At 39.8% G+C, this 21,470-nt stretch overlaps 1 long non-coding RNA gene across 1 annotated transcript in view; it reads right to left on the minus strand.

Moving 5' to 3' along the window:
* LOC140600739 (uncharacterized) overlaps positions 1-21,470 on the minus strand; it is a 53,688-nt gene that overhangs the window by 19,176 nt on the left and 13,042 nt on the right. The window contains exon 2 of the long non-coding RNA XR_012003906.1: positions 18,687-18,790. This is a non-coding gene — a long non-coding RNA (uncharacterized lncRNA). The remainder of the gene's footprint in view (positions 1-18,686; positions 18,791-21,470) is intronic.

Here is a 21,470-nt window from a genome sequence, read left to right on the forward strand (position 1 = left end):
AAAAAAAAAAAAAAAGTTGACTGGAGTATATCAGATTATCTGTGATTCAGAACAAGCAGATCAGGATGTGGAATCTGTGCACTTGGAAGAGGAAACAGACCAAGTCAGGTAGGTTGAGGAGGCACTGATTTTTTTTTTTTTTTTTAAGATTTTACCCTTCTACTCATGAGAGACATGGAGAGGGAGGCAAAGAAACAGGCAGAGGGAGAAGCAGGCTCCCTACAAGGAGTCCGATGTGGGACTCGATCCCTGGACTCTGGGATCACAACCTGGGCCAAAAGCAGACGCTCAACCACTGAGCCACCGAGGTGCCCTGGGGAGGCAGTGACTTTAAGGTCCACTCTCAGCTGGCATGGCCAAGGGAATGAGAGGGGAAGGTGTGCATTTTCCCTTGAGGGGTTCACTGGTTCACTGTCCAAGCAAAGCGACAACAGCATCAGTACAGGTCTTGGCCCTGGCATTAGTTTGGCATGTGATTTCCTTTAAGTTAGGGACTATCTTTCACCAAAAAAAAAAAAAAAAAAAGAAAGAAAAAGAAATGACTTGGAACTTAATCTGTCACATTACCATCTGCTCAAGATATTAGTGCCAGGTTTGTGCTACATGTTAGGGGTGTCAGTGAATGAGACAAATATACGCATATTTGGGTAAGTGTGGTTTGCGGGTGTGCATGCACCTGTGCATGTGTGTGTGCACACATATTTACATACATTATGTGTGTTTTATACACATAGCAATGTGAGCTTCCTAAGTGTACTTCCAATGTGTACTTCCTAAGTTTTCATAAAACTGATGTATCAGGAGACCATTCTAAAGATTCCACTCAAGCAAAATAATAAGGCAAAATGGAATGAGCAAAGGCTTTGAAATTCAAGTCCTAGCCCTGCCACTCACCTTTCACTTCTGTCATGAATTGACTTTTCAGATTTCCCCTGCCCCACTCAACTTTCCATTTATCACCTTGTGGTGGGGACCATCCTGTGAAGGCATGGGATGTACCTCGCACCAGGACACTTCCTGCATTGTTCATGGAATGGGGATGATTCTGTGGCCCCGAAGGTGTCCATGAAACTGAGGCAATAAGAGAAGATGTGTGGGAGGCACTTGCGTGAGCACAACCCAGTACTTTGGCAATAAGGAAAATGTGATTGCTTTCTGGGACCTACACTGCAAAACAAACACAAAGTGGGTCATAGCAGAGTCATGGAGAGCCACTTTAAGGATGGAGGATGTCTCCCAGGTAAAGGATCTGGCCACTGAAGGCACATTTCTTCAGAAGGGCCTGAGGAGGCCAGAGAGCATCCTAAGAAAGGATGGGAAGACTGCTAAGAAATTGCCTTTAGGAGAAAGGCCTCTGGGTGGCTGATGGGGCTGTGGCAGGTAGGTAAGCCCAACACAGACACGGACACTTGGTGTCTTTGCATTTCTTGATAATTTACCCAAGTTTCCATATTTTAAGTTCACTTATCTGATCCTCTATTGACTCTGCCCCCTAAATAACTCAACTGTGACAGCTTCCACTACCCCCTCTGCCACCACCACAGTCCGCACCGCCTAGATTTCTCACAGTGCTGGCTTCCCAACCTCTGCCTGCCTCCACTCCCTTCTCCCTTCTAATCATTCTTTACGTGCAGCCAGAAAGATCTTTCTAAATCATAAATTTTGTGTTGCTTTCCTATTAAAACCCTGCAACGGTCTCCTATTATGTTCAGTGTAAAATTCAACTACGCTAATGTGTTTTAGAAGGCTTCACAAGCTGACTCTTGCCAAGCTCTGCAGCATCACTTCAGACGACGGGCTCTCCCACCCAAGATAATCTCCTGCCACCCTGCACAGATGCCTGCTGTCCTATGGCACCCTCTCCTCCCTCTCTCCCCTGGCAACGCCCCCGTGTCCCTTAGTTCTCCATGTGGGTTTCATTTCCCTCGCTCCCTAAGCCCTGGGCTGAGGTTCCTGCATATGCTCTCAGGTGCCAGGACCTACTCTTACCTCCGTGTTTATTACATTAGATTGAGTTGCTTACTTCACCCATGATCAGCTGGACTGTAAACCCTTTAAATGCAGAAATTATGGCTTCACTCCCTGTGCTCCAGGTTCCTTATCTGGAAACTAGAAAGGACTACAGCAATGACCTCATAGGGTTGTTATGAGAATCAAGAGAACAAATATGTATAAAGCACTCAGAACACTTTCTGACGGAGTAAACCTTCTATGAGTGCTTCCTTATACTATATATATAATATATGCACTTTACAATCATAATCACATACATAAAATACAAAATAATATCACATATTGTGATTGATATTATTAATATTATTACTATTTCTGTTATTATTATTCCTCTTTCCTGCTGTAATTTTAGAATATAACATAGTGCCTATTCAAATAGGAATCTCTCAATTATATGCTAAATAAGAGAATTAGTTTCATACATACCAACCAATCATATAATTTTTATTTGATTTCTTATGTCCCTCCCTTGATTACTGGAAAGTTTTAACCTGGCCAGCACCAAAAACAAAACAAATAAACAAACAAACAAATTTCTGCATTCTTCTACAACTGGCAACCATATTTTCCAAAATGTCCCTAAATGTCATTTTGGTTTTATATATCAGTCTCTTATAAGCTTGATTAGAGTAAGTCAGCCTTCCCAAGCTAGATCAACTCTAGAATGCTGAATTTGAGGTCTGAGGACCTTACTATGTATGCTGGGGAAACTACTCATGTTAACACTACTTTTTAAGGTTTTGTCTGAGTGGCCAAAGGAACCAAAAAGGATTCTCTGCCCTCTAGAGTCACCCTTTCCTCAAATGTCCCATTAGAAGGACTTACTCTGCAGTTACCTCCACTGCCCTCTGGCTTTCCTGTAGAAAAAACATTTGAAAAAACAGAAAAACCTGAAACAGGTAAGAGCTTCACTTCTGAACCACTCGTTAACCCAGTTGGGTTGGGAGCTACAGGTTCAGTATGTGGGCAGTGGCAGGTGCAGGTCACGTGGCAGAACTGGGAGCAGGCAGTGGGGGTGAAGGTGAGGGTGTGGCCACTGGCCAGAGCAAGTGTGAGTCTCAAGTCTGAAGTGAACAGCTGTGGACACTGGGCAGTGGTGATGGCCAGCCTTCCACCTGACCTTTCTCGTCATCTTATGCAGAGCTTAGACCACCAAAAGGAAGGGGTTCTACTATTAAAAAAAGTAAAGGAGACATCGGGAGCTTAATTAATATTCCAGAAATCAGACTGCCAGCAAGAAGTAGAGCAAACCCAGGCAGTTGGACTCCAAGGTCTGTGCTCTTTACCAATGGTCTCTTGGCTTTCCTCTCCCTAAACTGGGCCCAGTACCTACCTCTGTGCCACAGATTATTACGATCACTGCAGAAAATGGATGTGGCAAGCATGCACCTTATGGTAGGAACACAGTAGGCTTCCCTCTAACTAAAGCATGGGTTAGTGCCTCTGTCCTTGGAGGCATTAGAGACTGCAGGGGCCAGGTCTCCGCCATGGCCACCTGTGTCTCCACTCGCAGCTGTGCCTGCTGAAGTAGAGCCATTACTCTACTAATCATCCACTACTCCACTAATCATCAAGGGATCAATGTTCCCTTTGCTTGCTAAGCTGCCTTTTAAGTAATGAAGAACTCAGGGCATAGAAGCAGGCATGAGGCAAGCATTATTATCAGGTCGAGCAATGGACAAACATCTCCAGCCACCTGCTGCTCAGAGGTCCTCACTGCAAACTTCAAATCAGGCAACTCGCTGCACAGGCAAGAGCCCTTGCCTCTGAAATATCTTCTGGCTAATGTGTTAATTAAAGAAGCGCAATAAGGAGCTAAACCTCTTAGGTTTCCCCTGGCCCTGACACATTCTCGAGACTGTCTTTACTCCACTGGATGCAAACAGCACACAGATTCTGGTGTGAGTTCTGGGGACGGTTTTGCATCTGGGAAAGTAAACACCCCAGAGTGGAACACTGTCCCAACCACTCAGTAACACAGGTTGTCCCTGCCTCAGAGAGGAGCAAGGAGGTGGAATGGGGGGCAATAGGCCCTCCCTCTGCAGCATCCCCACCTCTACCCACTCCCATGCCCACCTAGGACTGCCCTTGAGTGGTGTCAGCTCAGGCATGACTCAACTCCGCCCACTGGAAGCTGCTTCTGTGGCTTCCAGAAGAGTACATTCGCGTGCCGTGGGCATGCATCTCTTTTCAAGAGACAAGAGGTCCCTTTCAGTTTTATGAGAACTTTGTGACATTTTATGCTTCAGAGGTAAGGATCAGTTCATTGTGACTTTCAGTAATATAACTTAATGATGTGGAGAATAAATATTGCAGTCATTGGCAAATAGGTTAAGCCCCTTCTGCTTTATTGATGGGTAAAAAAAGTTCCTCCTAATGCATTTTCTTCCTTTTGGATACTTTGAATAAAACAAAACAAACCAAACACATAAAACATCCCAGAACCCAGACCGATAGCAGTCAGTCCTCACATTTGCACAAAACATTACCATCCCCTTTCCTTTCATGTTCCTCGCTGAAACAATTCCCAATCAGGTGAATACAGATTTGGTCAGATGAATATTGTATGTGCATATCTTAATGAAGATGATTAATATCAACTGCATATTTGTCATGTGTTGACCCATAAATGAGAAGTCTCACCTAATCCTTATTATCATGTGGGAGGGGGGGAACACTTGTTACTTTCTTTTTGTAGATGAAAAGATGGAGGCTCAGAGAGGTGAGTTGACTTTTTCAAGGCCATGACGTTGGCCCAAGCTTGGGTCCCAGATCTGTCAATCACCACAGATTATGCTCTTTTTCCTCATCCCTGATGGATGGACAGAAAGCTTAGTGCTGCATCACCAAATGCAGTGAAGTCTACCTTGGGGGCAAGAGGGAAGACAGGATATGCCTTGTATATGCCATAAGGAGTTGAGAAGTTAGCTTTCCTTCCCTTTCTGGAAATTTCCTCCAAAGATCCTCAATTTAGGCTTGATTTGGGAGCTTCTGGAAGGAAAACACTTATGTAGGATGTGAGGAAGGGCACAAAAAAAGCTGAAACCAGGTAAATTTACTCTAATAGGAAGACTCCCATGATTCCAGGGTTTTCCGAGCTTGCTAAATTGACAAGAAAAGAGACTTCCCTCTCCACAGAAGCAGAAATAATTTATGACGCCCATTTTACTATCTGGAAGGCTCCACATAGCTTTATATAATGGTTCCTGTTGTCTTTATAGATTTTTTTTCCTAGGGAACATTTTAATCTAGCTAGAGTAAATAATATCAATCACATTGCTCGCATAATCATTATTGGCCCGAGTCTTTTCTTTGATTGATTTTTAAATATTGTGTTCTCTGCGAGGGGCAGCATAGGAGAATAGGAATAACACTGGCCTAGAAAACAGAAATTTGGGATTCTTTGTCTGATTTCTTCAATGATGAGTTCACTGTTCCCTCAAACTATCCCACCTTTGGGTCATTGCTCTGCAGAAGAGGCTTGTCTCCCTGAGAAGCCCTGGGGAAAGACGTGGCATAGAGTGTGGGCTCTGAAGCCTCCTTCCACCACTCACTAGATGTGTGATCTTGACCATGTTAGGAAACCTCTTTTTGTTTTCTCTAATCTGTAAAATGATAGTCATGATTAAACATACTCCCCTGGTATGTTGTAAGGACTTACTGTGCAAACTCACATGAAGTTTTTGAAGAATGCTTGTTTTACGGTTGTGCTCAAAAATGTTAGCATTTATCGTAATCCTCTCTCCGCTTCCATTTCAAAATGCTCTCATCACATACTCAGCAAACTCTTACTGATCCTTTACATTTCCAGCATACATCTTTCCTTTTCTAAAGAGCCACCCGCAACCATCCCCTGCCTCGCCCAAAGCAGAATTCATACTTTCCCCTCTCTGATCCTTCCGTTGGGACTTTGTCTTTCCATTGAGTCAAGAAGTATTTATAGAGCTGAAGGTACGCCAGGCTCTGTAAATGGAGAGTTGGCTATGAGATGATCACTGCCCCCAACTGCTCACAGTCTTGGAGGTATGGCAAGCGCTATAATAAGGCAGCATGGAGGTGTCTTGATCAGTCATTTCTCAAACTGTGTAAAACTCAGGGGCAGTTTCCAAAACCATATTAGCTGTGTCTAAGTTTCCTTGTTTTCTCCATTCTGTTTCATTCTTTGGCTTTTCACTTTTCTCTCTGGACTCCCCTTCTTTCTTCTCTTAGTTTTCTTTACTGTCTCTCGGGGTTTGTTCTCACCCTTTCCTTCTCCATTTTCCCTCTGGATCTGGGCTGCGTGTGGAAGGAGGAGAACACTCAGGGATGCCCTCCTAGAAGAGAGGCTCCCAAACGTAGTCTTCAGGGCAGAAAGGGTTATAGGTAAAGCACCAATGAGTGAGGGGCTACAGATAGAGTAGAAAGAAACAGTCAGAAGAAACATCAAATGTCAGATCCCTGAGAAGAAAGAATGAAGAAAAGCATGTGTGTGGATGCTACATGCTGAAAAATGCATGGAGATCAGTCAGGTTCAGAACATCCCTAGGGTGAAGGCAGAGTGATGGAGAGGAGGTAAATCCAGCATTCCATACTCCGGATGGATCGCCCTCTCTATGGGATGGGTTCTAAGTTGAGGTTTTCAGGAAGAAGGTGGCATGATTCAATTTGCATGCTAGAAAGATTGCTATTTTGGGTGTAGGATGGATTGGAAGAAGCTAGCTGGATGTAGGGTGTTAAGTTATGCTACTGAAACAGTCCAAGAGATGCTGATACTTCAAGGATGTTGGCAAGATGGTGCATAAGCATGTACACCCTGCTTATGCCCGGGGCCCTAATCCTGGTGCTGCCATTCACAGATGCCAAAAAAAAAATGGTGACTTCTGATGCTCTATCTACACTCCCTGCCAAACATCTGAGCACTTGAAAACTAGACTTTTTGTCCAGGTGGTCAGCTCTGTAGCATCAAGAAAAAAAAAAAAAGAGACTAGCACAACAGTTTGCCATCAGATTTCATAGGTAAGAAACGTGAGGCTTACATTTGTTTATTCATTTATTGACTCATTATACTTGTACTGAAAGCCTGCTGTATATTAGGCCCTGGGTAAGAGGAGCATATCAGAGAACAAGACAGACCAAGTTCCTGCTCTCTTAGCGTCCACATTAGTGATAGTAAAGCACATAAGAAATAACATGTATGCAAATTATTATATCAAGTAGTGACACATTCTATACAAGAAATAAAGTAGGTTAAGGGGATAAAGTTTCATCAGAGTGTCAAATTTATATAGGATGGACAGGGAAGGTTCCTATAAAGAGAAATTTGATCTTGATGGAACTGAGAGAGATAACTTAGGCAAATGTTGAGGGAAGAAGTTTCCAGACTGAAGGACAGCAGATGCAAAGGGCTTGAGGCACCAGCATATATGGTCCCTTGAGGATCACCAAGGAGGCCAGCGTGGCTGGACCAGAAGGTGTGGGGAAGAGTATAGCAGGCCAATGAGATAGATGCCAGATCATAAAAGCCCTTATAGACTAGTGGCTTGGATTTATTTTTTAAGTGTGATGAGAAGCCATTGGAGAAAAAAATCATATGATTTAACATGACATATGTTAATGTATTAGTTTGGTTACTGTATGGCAAATAGGTTAGCAGAATAGAATGAAAGGGGAAACCCAAATGAGAGATTATTATAGTAGTCAAGGGAGAAATTGTGGTGGATTGGACTAGAGAACATAAGAAATAGTGAGAAGTGGCAGGATTCTGGATGCATGTTGATGGTAGAACCAACAAATAACATTTTCTAATAGCATTGATATGAAGTGGGAGAAAAAAGGAGAATTAAGGATAATTCCCAGGTTGGTCCTGAGCAACTGGGTAAAAATGGTGGTGCAATAAGTCTGAGTGGGAAATTAAAAAAAAAAAAAAAGGAGCTCCACTTTGTTTTTGTGTGTGTGTGTGTGTTTGTTGTTGTTGTTGTTTTATAAATTTATTTTTTTATTGGTGTTCAATTTGCCAACATATGGAATAACACCCAGTGCTCATCCCATCAAGTGCCCGCTTTGGACAGGATAAATTTGAGATGCCTAATAGATACCCAAGTGACAGTGTTGAGTAGGCAGATAGGCACATGAATTTGGGGCTCTGTATAAAGGTTAGAAATGCACATGGAAATTTGGAAGCTATCAGTAAATATCAAGTGCTGGGACTGGATGTGAGCACAGATGGAGAAGTTTTAAGGACTGAATCCTGTACTATTTCAATAGTTAGAGGTAGGAAAAAAAGAAAATCTAGCAAAGATGACCAAGAAACAGCAGCTAGTCACAGAGGGGGACACGGAGGAGAGGGGAGGAAGAATTTCAAGAAGGAGGTAGGTTTGAAAAATGTTAGTGTGAAATCAGCCTTTCCCCTCTCCTCTCATAAATCACATAAAACCACCACAGGGAATGAAAAGAAAGTTGTCAACCACATCGTTAATGGAACCAGCACTGCTCTAACCACAAAACCATCAGAGGGTGCCACAGACAGTGGAGTGTTGCACAGGGATGTGGGAGAGAGCAAAAAGGTGAAACCCATGGCTGGGTCAGCAAGAAAGAGCCATCAGCACACTTCAGAGGCACGGGGTGGTGCATAGCCAGGTCCCTGGGTACACCTCCAGCAATAGGAGACTCCCTGGATGTTGTCTGATCGTGAAACACAGTGGGCAGCATTGAATGAAAAATCACATGAGAGAACAGGGCAGAAGAGGAACTTTACGTTTGAACAGTCTAGAGAAGTCCGCAGGTCCCCATAGCTAAATAACGAAAAAGAACTAGAATCAGCACTGTACAGATACAACAAGAAATGAACAAAAAGGGGATCCCTGGGTGGCGCAGCGGTTTGGCGCCTGCCTTTGGCCCAGGGCGCGATCCTGGAGACCCGGGATCAAATCCCACGTCGGGCTCCCGGTGCATGGAGCCCGCTTCTCCCTCTGCCTGTGTCTCTGCCTCTCTCTCTCTCTCTCTCTCTCTCTCTGTGACTATCATGAATGAATAAATAAAAAAAAAATCTTTAAAAAAAAAAAAGAAATGAACAAAAAAACCCACAAAAGAATGAAAGAAACAGAGAAAATACATGATATATAAGGAACATACATCAGACAACTATAGACACAGAGGAAATGAAAATTGTGATCAAACATTTCTTTATAATGTGATGGATATTCTCAGTTGGCTAAAGCAGTGTCTGCTCCAATTCCCTTCTAGCACTTCTAGCTGGCTAGAAAATACATAGGATCATTTCTCAGACTCCTCTGTAGCTAGAGTTCTGTCTGTGACAAAGATCCACTAAGCAAAAATACCCACATATGATTTTTAGAAGGAAGCAGATAATAGGATCCACATGTGGAAAAACTGATCATGAGGCAAGAGCAGGGGTGAAGGTCACTGGTTCCATGCTGTGGAGCCGAGCTTCTAGTGTATGTTCCTCAGGGTCCTAAGCCCAGAGCATGGGAGACAGCAGTAACTGGTTCCACCAATTACTGAGCATCGCCCATGTGTGGTTGGGCACTCTCCTGGCTGTAGAGTATCCAAGCCTACGTCCCTAGTCCTCCAGGAGAGTTGTGAGCTATCCTTTCATAAACCCATTTTGCTTTAGCCCAGCTAGTATAGTTCTGTTTCCTGCCACAAAAGACACTGATAAATAGTCAGAGATTTAAAAAGGGAGAAAACTTAATGAAACAATTACTCCTATTTAACAAATGCACAAAGCAAAGTACAGAAAAGTTAGGGAATAGATAGTGATACGACAGGAAGCGATAAAACATGAGCTGCAAGTCAAATAGAAAGAAAAACATAAATGAAGACAAAACTTGATATAAATTATATATATAATATATAATAATATATATATCACATATCACATCTTATCCATTCATCTGTTTAATGGACACCGACTTGGTTCCCATGGGTGTTGTGAATAATGCCACAGTGAGCATGGAGATGCAGATATCTTTTTGAGATAGTGATTCCATTTCCTTCACATATACAACCAGAAGTGGATTACTGGATCATATAGTAGCTCTAGCTTTTATTTCTTGAGGAATCACCATATCGTTTTCCACAGTAGCTGCACCAATTTACATTCCTGCCAACAGTGCATGAGGGTTCTCTCTTCTCCACATCCTCGTCGACACTTAATCCCTTGTCTTTGTGACAATTGACATTTCAACAAGTATGAGGTGATGCTTCATTGTGGTTTGGAGTTGCATTTCTGTAATGATTAGTGATGTTGAATATATTTTTATTTACCTTTTGCCCATTTGCATGTCTTCCTTGGAAAATGTCTGTTTAAATCTTTCTCATTTTTAATGAGATTGTTTATTCATTTTCTTCTGCTATTGAGGTGTGGGAGTTCTTCATATGCTTTGGATATCAACACCTTATCAGACAGGTGGTTTGCAAATATCTTCTCCCATTCCATAAGTTGCCTTTTCATTTAGTTTGTTACTTTTGCTGTGTAGAAGCCTTTTAATATGACTTAGTACTGCTTGTTTATTTTTGCTTTTGTTGTATACACTTTGTGTATTATATACATAGCAGTAGCCTAGTTTTTTTTAAGAGTTTTATAGTTTGAGGTCTTATATTTAACTCTTTAATCCATCTCAAGTCAATTTTTGTGACTGGTATAAAGTAGGGGTCCAATTACATTTTTTTGCATGTGATTATCCAGTTTTCCCAACACCACTTATCCAAAATATTATCCTTTTCCCATTGAGTCCCTTGGTTCCCTTGTCAAAGATCAGTTGACCATATATGCAAGGTCTTATTTCCAGGTTCTCTATTCTCTTCCATTGGTCTATAGGTCTGCTTTTATGCCAGTACCATATTGTTCTGATTATTATAGCTTTGTTAGTATAGTTTGAAATCAGGAAGCATGATGCTTCAAACTTTGTTCTTTTTTTAACAATTTTAAAAATTTAAATTCCATTTGATAATGTATGGTATAAACACCCAGTGCTCATTACATTGTGTCCTCCTTAATGTCTGTCACCTAGTTACCGTATCCTCCCACCCACCTTCCTTCAGCAACCCTCAGTTTGTTTCACTCATATGAGTGAAACCATAGGATAATTGTTGTTCTCCAATTGACTTATTTCACTCAGCATATTACCCTCCAGTTCCATCCATGTCAATGTAAATAGTAGGTATTCATCCTTTCTGATGGTTGAGTAATATTCCATTATATAAATATATATTATATAATGGAATATTATCTAGATATAGATATAGATATAGATATAGATATAGATATAGATCTTCTTTATCCATTCATCTGTCAAAGGACATCTCAGGTCCATCCACAGTTTGGCTACTGAGGACATTGCTGCTATGAACATTGGGGTGCAGGGGCCGTTTCGTTCTACTGTATCTGTATCTTTCAGGTAAATACCTAGTGATGCAATTGCTGGGTCATTTACCCTTTGTTCTTTTTTTTTAAGGCTTTATTTATTTATTCATGAGAGACGCAGAGAGAGAGAGGCAGAGACACAGGCAGAGGGAGAAGCAGGCTCCTTGTAGGGAGCTTGATGTGATCCCAGGATCACACTCAGCCAAAGGCAGACACTCAACCACTGAGCCATCCAGGCATCCCACACCCTTTGTTCTTTCTTGATTGCTTCTTGCTCATGATTGCTTTGGCCTTTCGAGGTTTTCTGTGGTTCCATACAAATTTTAGGGTTTTCTTTTTCTGTGAAAAAGGCCATTAGAATTTTGATAGGGATTGCATTGACCTATAGATAGCTTTGGGTAATATATACATTTTAATGATATTAATTCTGATCCATAAATACACAGTATCTTTCCACTTACTTGTGTGGTATTCCATTTCTTCATCATAGCCTTATAGTTTTCAGTGTATGGATATTTCACATCCCTGGTTAAATTTATCTTAAGTATTTTATAATTTTGATGCTATTGTATATGGTATTTTTTTCTTCATTTCTTTTTCAAGTATTCTGTTATTAATGTAAAGGAATGCAAGTGATTTTTATGTTGATTTTGTAGCCTGCAATTTTATTGAATTCACTGATCAGTTCTCTCTGTGTGTGTGCCTAGTTTTTTAGGATTTTATATATAATATATATGTATATATATACATAAAGTATCATTTGCAAATAATATATATATATATATATATATATATATATATATATATATATATGTAATATCACTTGCAAACACCGACCATTTTACTTCTTTCTGATTTGGGTGTCTTTTATTCCTTTTTCTCCCTTGATTTCTCTGGCTAGGGCTTTCACCTATGTTGAATAAGAGTGGTGAGAGTAGGCACTCTTGTCTTATTTCTGATACTTGAGGAAAAGCTTTTAACTTTTAATCATTGAGTATGATGTCAGTTGTGGGCTTGTCATATAGGGCCTGTATTATGTTCGAATATACTCTTTTCATACACAACTTGTTGAGCCTTTTATCATAAAAGGCTACTATTTTTTGGTTAAATATCTATTTTGAGTTAACCTAAACAATAAAATAGAATTTATTTATTCATATAATCAAGCTTCAGGTCAATGCTAGAAACCTTTTTCAGAATAACAGGATCTAGGGAGTTAAATGCTCTCTCCATACATGGAAAATTTAGTACTTGTCTCTAGAATAGAGGGGAAAGTTAAGGCCCAGTATCACATGAAGAATCTGGTAGTAGTGGAAAATTTACAACTTCTTAAAGTGATGTTTGTTCTTCTTGACTTCTAACTTAGTAGATCAGTAATTTAACATCTAACCTTTGATTTATAGACCAATAACACATTCTTGATTTAAGGACAATAATCACTGCAGTTGTGAAAATAAACATTACCACTTATACTGCTTGGCAGAGTCTACATTGTAAAACAAGCCCCAGTTTTGTTTATATTGAGTTTGGATTGATGGCGAATGTGGCATTCATCTACCAGGGGTCAGTCTAGGCTACCACGGCAAGAGGCCACATAAGTTCTCAAAAAACCCTGCAGTTGTTAGGTGGTATCTGCTTGATACTCAGAAAGTAAATACTAGAGTGCAAGAAGTACTTTATATAGAATTTTAAGATTCTACAGGCAAAATGACAGAGCAAAAGTCATGAGCTATGGGGTCATTGGACCTGTAACAAAATTTTATTTTACTTTATTTAAGATTATTTATTCATTCATGAGAGAGAGAGGGAGAGAGAATGAGAGAGAGAGAGGCAAAGACACAGGCAGAGGGAGAAGCAGGCTCCATGAAGGGAGACCGATGTGGGACTCGATCCTGGGTCTCCAGGATCACGCCCTGGGCTGAAGGCGGCATTAAACCACTGAGCTACCCGGGCTGCCCTGGAACAAAATTTTAATTCACGCACTCATCACTATTTATCTTTGAACAAGTAACTCAAGTCTGAATCTCAATTTCCTCATCTGTAAAATTGGTATAATGGTATCTATCTCATAAGGTTGTTATGAGGCTGAGATAAGTAATATATGGAGACTCTAGTACATGGAGGAAGCTAGAAAAATGGTAGCTATTACTCAGACACAATCATCTAGTCTTTGCATGGCTATAGTAATATATCTTTATTAGACTGTGTACATTTTGATGTAGCCACTGCCTGAGAAGTGGTGCTCATATTGATGACTCTAAGATTAGCCTTCTAAGACCCAACAGGGATTTTTAATTCACAAGTAATAAATGTTGATCAAGAGTTTTAGTGCTAATGTATTTAATTAGTTATTGTCAGTATAATGTTGATATATTCAATGGAAGCTTTTCTTTTTTTTTTTTTTTTTTTAATTTTTTAATTTATTTATGATAGTCAGAGAGAGAGAGGCAGAGACATAGGCAGAGGGAGAAGCAGGCTCCATGCACCGGGAGCCCGATGTGGGATTTGATCCCGGGTCTCCAGGATCGTGCCCTGGGCCAAAGGCAGGCGCCAAACTGCTGCGCCACCCAGGGATCCCTCAATGGAAGCTTTTCTATCTCATTTTACTTGCCTTCCCTGCAGCTTTTGACACTGTTCAAAACTGTTTCTTGACTATTAGCTTTTCTTGGTTTCACTTTTTCCCTCCAATGTCCCTGACTGGCCTTTGTAAATCATTCTGTGTGCCACACCTCCTTTTCTCATTTCTTGAATGTCGGTTGGCCTTAGCCATCTTTCAGAATAGACTGCCTTCTCATTTTAACTACTCCTTTTAGACAGTATCTTTCACTCCCAAGACTTCACTTGTTATTTTACTCAGGGCCACTAAGTGAGGTTGTGCAGGTTGTGCACTGCCCTAATATGCTAAGTTGGAGGAGAGAGTGAAGGCAGAAATCCAGTCTGTGAGCTACTTGCCAGGTCAAGTACCTCAGGGCTGGTATTCACCTGAGGGAAGTACCTTTTTCTAATTTACACAAAAGGATTCTATATGTGAGCAGTTTCCCTGATCTAAATTATAGTCACAAATACACACATATACTTATATACCCAGTACAAATCTCAATGCAGATATCAAACTTAAGAAATTCAGTTAACAGTGGGAGTCTCCATCTCCATCTGTATGAGTTCGACTCCACATGACCTAAACTGAACTATTCTCTTCTTCCTCATCCAACCGAACCATTTCATTCATGTTCTTTATCTCTCTGGAGAGAACCAATATCCACTAAAATGCCTCAGCTAGAAACTCTCATACCCCATTTCACTGTTCCTTCTCCTTTACCCTCAGTATCACACTGCAGTGTGCATGATGCTGTGCTTTCAGATTGCTCTCTAGGATATAAGTGTATGTTTTCCCAGCGGGTGGGAATCCTAATGGCTGAGAGGTTCTAGCCTTCATCCCTCTCTGGGATTCCTCTCAGCCCAAGAAAACCACCTCACCCAAAAGGGCAGCTGGTGCCCAATGAGATGTCCATGAGTTTAAAGGCCCAACTCAAGACAAATCCAGAGGGCCCTCCCAGTTTCAGAGCTCACTAATGAATGCTTATGTCTTCATCACAGTCCACTTTTTCCCTCTTCCCAGTCCTGCGGCTATCCCTTCCTCGAAGATACGGATTCCAAGAGCATATTTACATAATCTTCCTGCAGGCTAATCTCCACCTGCCAGTCTACAACACCAACTCTTCTCCATGCACCATTGACTACATCTCCTAAATATCAGTGAAATATATTCACTTGTATCCATTCCTGCTAATACCTCCTTAGTCACTCCACCTTAATCTCTCACTGGTATGGCTGTGGTTCTAGAAACACGATGATACCAGCTCCTTTGCCCCTTCTTCTCTGCAACAATACTATGAGGCAGGCTAAATATTTTGTGTTCTTTAGGTATTTGGTATAATTCTCTTATCTGGATTTAAATGTTTTGTATTTTGGATATTATATCTAATAATGGCTCCAATTTACTTAATATATACAGGCTAATTCAGGTTTTCAAATGACCCTTTTGTTAGTTTTAAGGTATAATTTCTGGAAAGTTTCTATTTCACCTATGATTCGAAATATATGACACTGAATTGTCAATAGTAATCTCTAGTTGTTTCAGAAATAAGCCTTTGTTCTATCTAAGGTTAGGTTCTCCTTTTCCATTCCTAATCTTATTCATTTGTGCTTTCCTTTTCATGACCAATTCTGCCCAAGCGTTGCCTCATTATTATTTGCCTTTTTGAGGCATGGTTTTTGTTTTTGTTGCTGGTTCTGTTACATTTTGTTTTCTTTTTTTTAAATTTTTTTATTTATTAATGATAGTCACAGAGAGAGAAAGAGAGGCAGAGACATAGGCAGAGGGAGAAGCAGGCCCCATGCACCAGGAGCCCGATGTGGGACTCGATCCCGGGTCTCCAGGATCGCGCCCTGGGCCAAAGGCAGGCGCCAAACCGCTGCGCCACCCAGGGATCCCTACATTTTGTTTTCTATACTTTCTGTACTTATGTACTACGTCCTATCTTCTCCTTTTTTAAGTTTATTCTATTTCATTATTTGAATTTAAAATTTTAAGTTGCATATTTAACACATTAATTTCAACCATTCTTTTCTTTTCTTAATTTTAATTTTATTATTTTTTAATAATTTATTTTTTATTGGTGTTCAATTTGCCAACATATAGAATAACACCCAGTGCTCATCCCGTCAAGTGCCCACCGCAGTGCCCGTCTCCCAGTCACCCCCCCCTGCCCCCCCCCCCCCACCTCCCCTTCCACCACCCCTAGTTCGTTTCCCAGAGTTAGGAGTCTTTCATGTTCTGTCTCCCTTTCTGATATTTCCCACTCATTTTTCTCCCTTCCCCTCTATTCCCTTTCACTATTATTTATATTCCCCAAATAAATGAGACCATATAATATTATGCTGAGTGAAATAAGTCAATCGGAGAAGGTCAACCATTCTTTTCTTATGTAAACATTTAAGACTGTAAGTTTTCATCTAAATACTGCTTTAGTTGCATCCTGAAACTTTTGCTACGTAGTATTTTCATTAACATTGAGATCAGAGTATTTTCTAATTACTGTTATGACTTCTTTTTTAAACTAAAAATTATTTTACAGTATGTTTTGGGGATACTTGGGTGACTCAGCAGTTGAGAGTCTGCCTTTGGCTCAGGGCGTGATCCCAGTTTGGGGATCAAGTTCCACATCAGGCTCCCTGTGAGGAGCCTGCTTCTCCCTCTGCCTATGTCTCTGCCTCTCTCTGTGTCTCTCATGAAAAAATAAAAGTTTCAAAACAAAATAGTGTGTTTTGCTGTTTACATATGTAAAGTCTTCTTAATTTTAGTATTTGTTGGATATTTGAAAACCCGTTTCATTTAAAAGATAGGGTGATACATCTTGATTTTTTGAAATTTAGTGCATTTTTCTGGGAGAACTATAATCTCGTCAGTTTTTGTTAATACCCACGTGGGCTTGAGCAGAATGTATTATCTCAAATTGTTGGATACAGGTTTTTATAGATGACTATTATATGTTTGGTTTAAATCTTGTTTATAGCCTTCCTAAATTTTTTGTTTGCTTTTTCAGACAGATAGAATATTAAAAATCTCCCATGCCGATAGGTGAATTCATCAAACTGAGGTACTTTGCAGTTAGAATTTATCTTTCTTGTGAATGATTCTTTTGGACATTAGGTTGGAATCATGTGTATCCTTCATAAAATTTTTTCCTGTTATATTTATTTTATGCCATTAACAGTGACATCAATTTTTGATTTGCATTTTCCTAGTATGTGTGATTTCCCAATCAGTTAACTTGCTATCTTTCTGTCCTTGTGCTCTAAATACATCTCTTCTAAGAACATGGAGGTTGTTATTTGTCTTGTATTCTTAATTGGCAGCCACTATTTTTTAACTGATGGGTTTAGTCCATTTACCTTTAATATAATGAATATGTATATTCCTATATTGTACTATTTACCCTGAATTTTCTATGCCTCTCATTTACTGAATTTTCTTGAATTTTCAGCTTCTTTATTCTCCTCTTTTCCATCTGTGAGTTAGAAGGGTATATATTCCATTTTAATGCTTTCAAATTTCATTTTAATATGTTACCATGCATTCTTGACAAAATCTATTTATTAATGAAGATCTTTATCTTCTTTCTTAAGCAAAAAGTAATTTTTTAAAAAATTAACTGCCCTCAAATCTTTTCTGTCTTATGTTATATATGTTTAGTATTTTAGTTCCTCTTAATTAGGGGAAATGTACAAATAAAGCATCACTTTGGAAAAAAATAATGAACAGAAAAATATGTTTACTGAACTATACTTTTTCAAGCATTATCTAGAAGTACAATAAAGGAGAGACCTTTTCAAGAAATGGTTAACTTCTAGTAGTTTAATCAGATAATCTAGGATATAGTGTAGTAACAAATAAATCCTTAAATCTTATTAGCTTAGAATTTTCTAACACAAAGTCCACTATAGTTCAATGAGGACTCTCCTCCATATGATGTTTAGGACCCTGGCTTCTCCATCTTGTGACATGTCATCTCAATACATGGACGTGGACACTGGTACACATCAAGATTGAGTTGGAGGAAATGTATCAGCTTTTAATTGCCGTGGCTTGGAGGTGGCACACGTCACTTCCACACAGTGTATTGGCCAGAACTAGCCATGAACCTCTAACGTAATTGTTAGGAAGTAGATAATGTAAGGGAGCATATGGAATATTTAGAAGGCCTAAGTTTCTATGCCATTAATCCAACATGTGTGGCTGGGACCAGGAGAGAATGTTTGGTCATTATAACTGTCATGTATCTTCAGATTTCGGCATAATTCTTGACACATGGAAGGTTCACAAAACTTTATATGAATAAGTGAATTATTGATAAAATTAATAAATAAAAAGGGTGCTATATGAGTAGGAGCCTGGCCTCAGGATGGGGAGATCTGATTTTGATTTCAACCTATCATTAGTTGAATCTCTGAGGGCAGGTCATTTAACTAGTTGCCTCCTTTACCTATCAGATGAGAATAGTTATGATTCTTCTATTTTACTCAGAAGACTATTATGAAAATCCATCCACTCATTGATTCTTTTTTTCAGCAATTATCCTTTAAGCTCTAATTGTACATTGTCACCCAGGAGAAAGGAATAGGTTCTATAATGATGACCCTGGGAATAATAATATGTAATAGGTTTGTTATAGAGGCATAATGAGAAAATAAATAAAACCGCTTAAACGTAGAACAAGTTCTTAATAAGGGCTAAGTAAATGCTCACTGTTACATTGTTCTCCATAGTTCCAGAAGTGACTGTCATGTGGTAGTACTAGAAGATGATGAGTAGACTGCAGAATAAATTTATGCTTTCTTCATATCTGAAACCTAGATGAATTTCAAGGAAAAAGATAATTGTAGCTGATAAGCAATGTTATTCATTTTTAATTACTATTAAATAAATTAATGAGTTCATCAAAAAACCAAACTCCATCATAATTTTCTAGAGTCAATGACTATGAATTTTTTATTTGATCTTCAAAGGAAACCTTCATATATTCTATATGGAATCTGAGAAAACTAAATCCCTTTCAACATTGTGATGAGCTGAGAATCATGAGACTTGTACTATAAACATTAAGACACTGAGGGATGTGGGGGCAAGGGGGGCAGCGGTTGAGCAGCTGCCTTTGGCTCAGGGCATGATCCCAGATCATCTAGTCTCCCTGTGAAGAGCCTGATTCTCCCTCTGTCTATGTCTCTGCCTGTCTCTCTGTGTCTCTCATGAATAAATAAAATCTTTTATTAAAAATAGACACTGACCCTGGGGAATTTTATCAAACGTTTAAAGAAGAAACCATACCTATTCTCCTAAAGCTGTTCGGAAAGATACAAAGAGATGGAGTACTTCCAAATTCGTTGTATGAGGCCAGCATCACCTTAATTCCAAAACCAGACAAAAACCCCACCAAAAAGGAGAATTATAGACCAATATCCCTGATGAACATGGATGCAAAAATTCTCAACAAGATACTAGCCAATAGGATACAACAATACATTAAGAAGCTTATTCACCATGACCAAGTAGGATTTATCCCCAGGATGCAAGGCTGGTTCAACACTCGTAAAACAATCAATGTGATTCATCATATCAGCAAGAGAAAAAACAGGAACCATTAGATCCTCTCAATAGATGCAGAGAAAGCATTTGACAAAATACAGCATCCATTCCTGATCAAAACTCTTCAGAGTGTAAGGATAGAGGGAACATTCCTCAACATCTTAAAAGCCATCTACAAAAAGTCCACAGCAAATATCATTCTCAATGGGGAAGCACTGGGAGCCTTTCCCCTAAGATCAGGAACAAGACAGGGATGTTCAGTCTCACCACTTCTTTTCAACATAGTACTAAAAGTCCTAGCCTCAGCAATCAGACAACAAGAAGAAATAAAAGGCATTCAAATTGGCAAAGAAGAAGTCAAACTCTCCCTCTTCGCCAATGACATGATACTCTACATAGGAAACCCAAAAGACTCCACCCCAAGATTGCTAGAACTCATACAGCAATTTGGCAGTGTGGCAGGATACAAAATCAATACCCAGAAGTCAGTGGCATTTCTATACACTAACAATGAGACTGAAGAAAGAGAAATTAAGGAGTCAATCCCATTTACAATTGCACCCAAAAGCATAAGATATCTAGGAATAAACCTAACCAAAGATGTAAAGGATCTATACCCCCAAAACTACAGAACACTTCTGAAGGAAATTGAGGAAGGCACAAAGAGATGGAAAAATATTCCATGCTCAGGATTGAAAGAATTAATATTGTGAAAATGTCAATGTTACCCAGGGCAATTTACACGTTTAATGCAATCCCTATCAAAATACCATGGACTTTCTTCAGAGAGTTGGAACAAATTATTTTAAGATTTGTGTGGAATCAGAAAAGACCCCGAATAGCCAGGGGAATATTAAAAAAGAAAACCATAGCTGGGGGCATCACAATGCCAGATTTCAGGTTGTACTACAAAGCTGTGGTCATCAAGACAGTGTGGTACTGGAACAAAAACAGACACATAGATCAATGGAACAGAAGAGAGATTCCAGAAGTGGACCCTCAACTTTATGGTCAACTAATATTCGATAAAGGAGGAAAGACTATCCACTGGAAAAAAGACAGTCTCTTCAATAAATGGTGCTGGGAAAATTGGACATCCACATGCAGAAGAATGAAACTAGACCACTCTCTTGCACCATACACAAAGATAAACTCAAAATGGATGAAAGATCTAAATGTGAGACAAGATTCCATCAAAATCCTAGAAGAGAACACAGGCAACACCCTTTTTGAACTCGGCCACAGTAACTTCTTGCAAGATACATCCATTAAGGCAAGAGAAACAAAAGCAAAAATGAACTATTGGGACTTCATCAAGATAAGAAGCTTCTGCACAGCAAAAGAAACAGTCAACAAAACTCAAAGACAACCTACAGAATGGGAGAGAGATTTGCAAATTACGTATCAGATAAAAGACTAGTTTCCAAGATCTATAAAGAACTTCTTAAACTCAACAGCAAAGACACAAACAATCCAATCATGAAATGGGCAAAAAACATGAACAGAAATCTCACAGAGGAAGACATAGACATGGCCAACAAGCACATGAGGAAATGCTCTGCATCACTTGCCATCAGGGAAATACAGATCAAAACCACAATGAGATACCAGTGAGAATGGGGAAAATTAACAAAGCAGGAAACCACAAATGTTGGAGAGGATATGGAGAAAGGACAACCCTCCTGCACTGTTGGTGGGAATGTGAACTGGGGCAGCCACTCTGGAAAACTATGTGCAGGTTCCTCAAAGGGTTAAAAATCGATCTGCCCTATGACCCAGCAATTGCACTGCTGGGGATTTACACCAAAGATACAGATGCAGTGAAACGCTGGGACACCTGCACCCCGATGTTTCTAGCAGCAATGTCCACAAGAGCCAAGCTGTGGAAGGAGCCTCGATGTCCATCGAAAGATGAATGGATAAAGAAGATGTGGTCTATGTATACAA

This window comes from Canis lupus, chromosome 12 (assembly GCF_048164855.1).
Source record: "Canis lupus baileyi chromosome 12, mCanLup2.hap1, whole genome shotgun sequence".
NCBI lineage: Eukaryota > Metazoa > Chordata > Mammalia > Carnivora > Canidae > Canis > Canis lupus.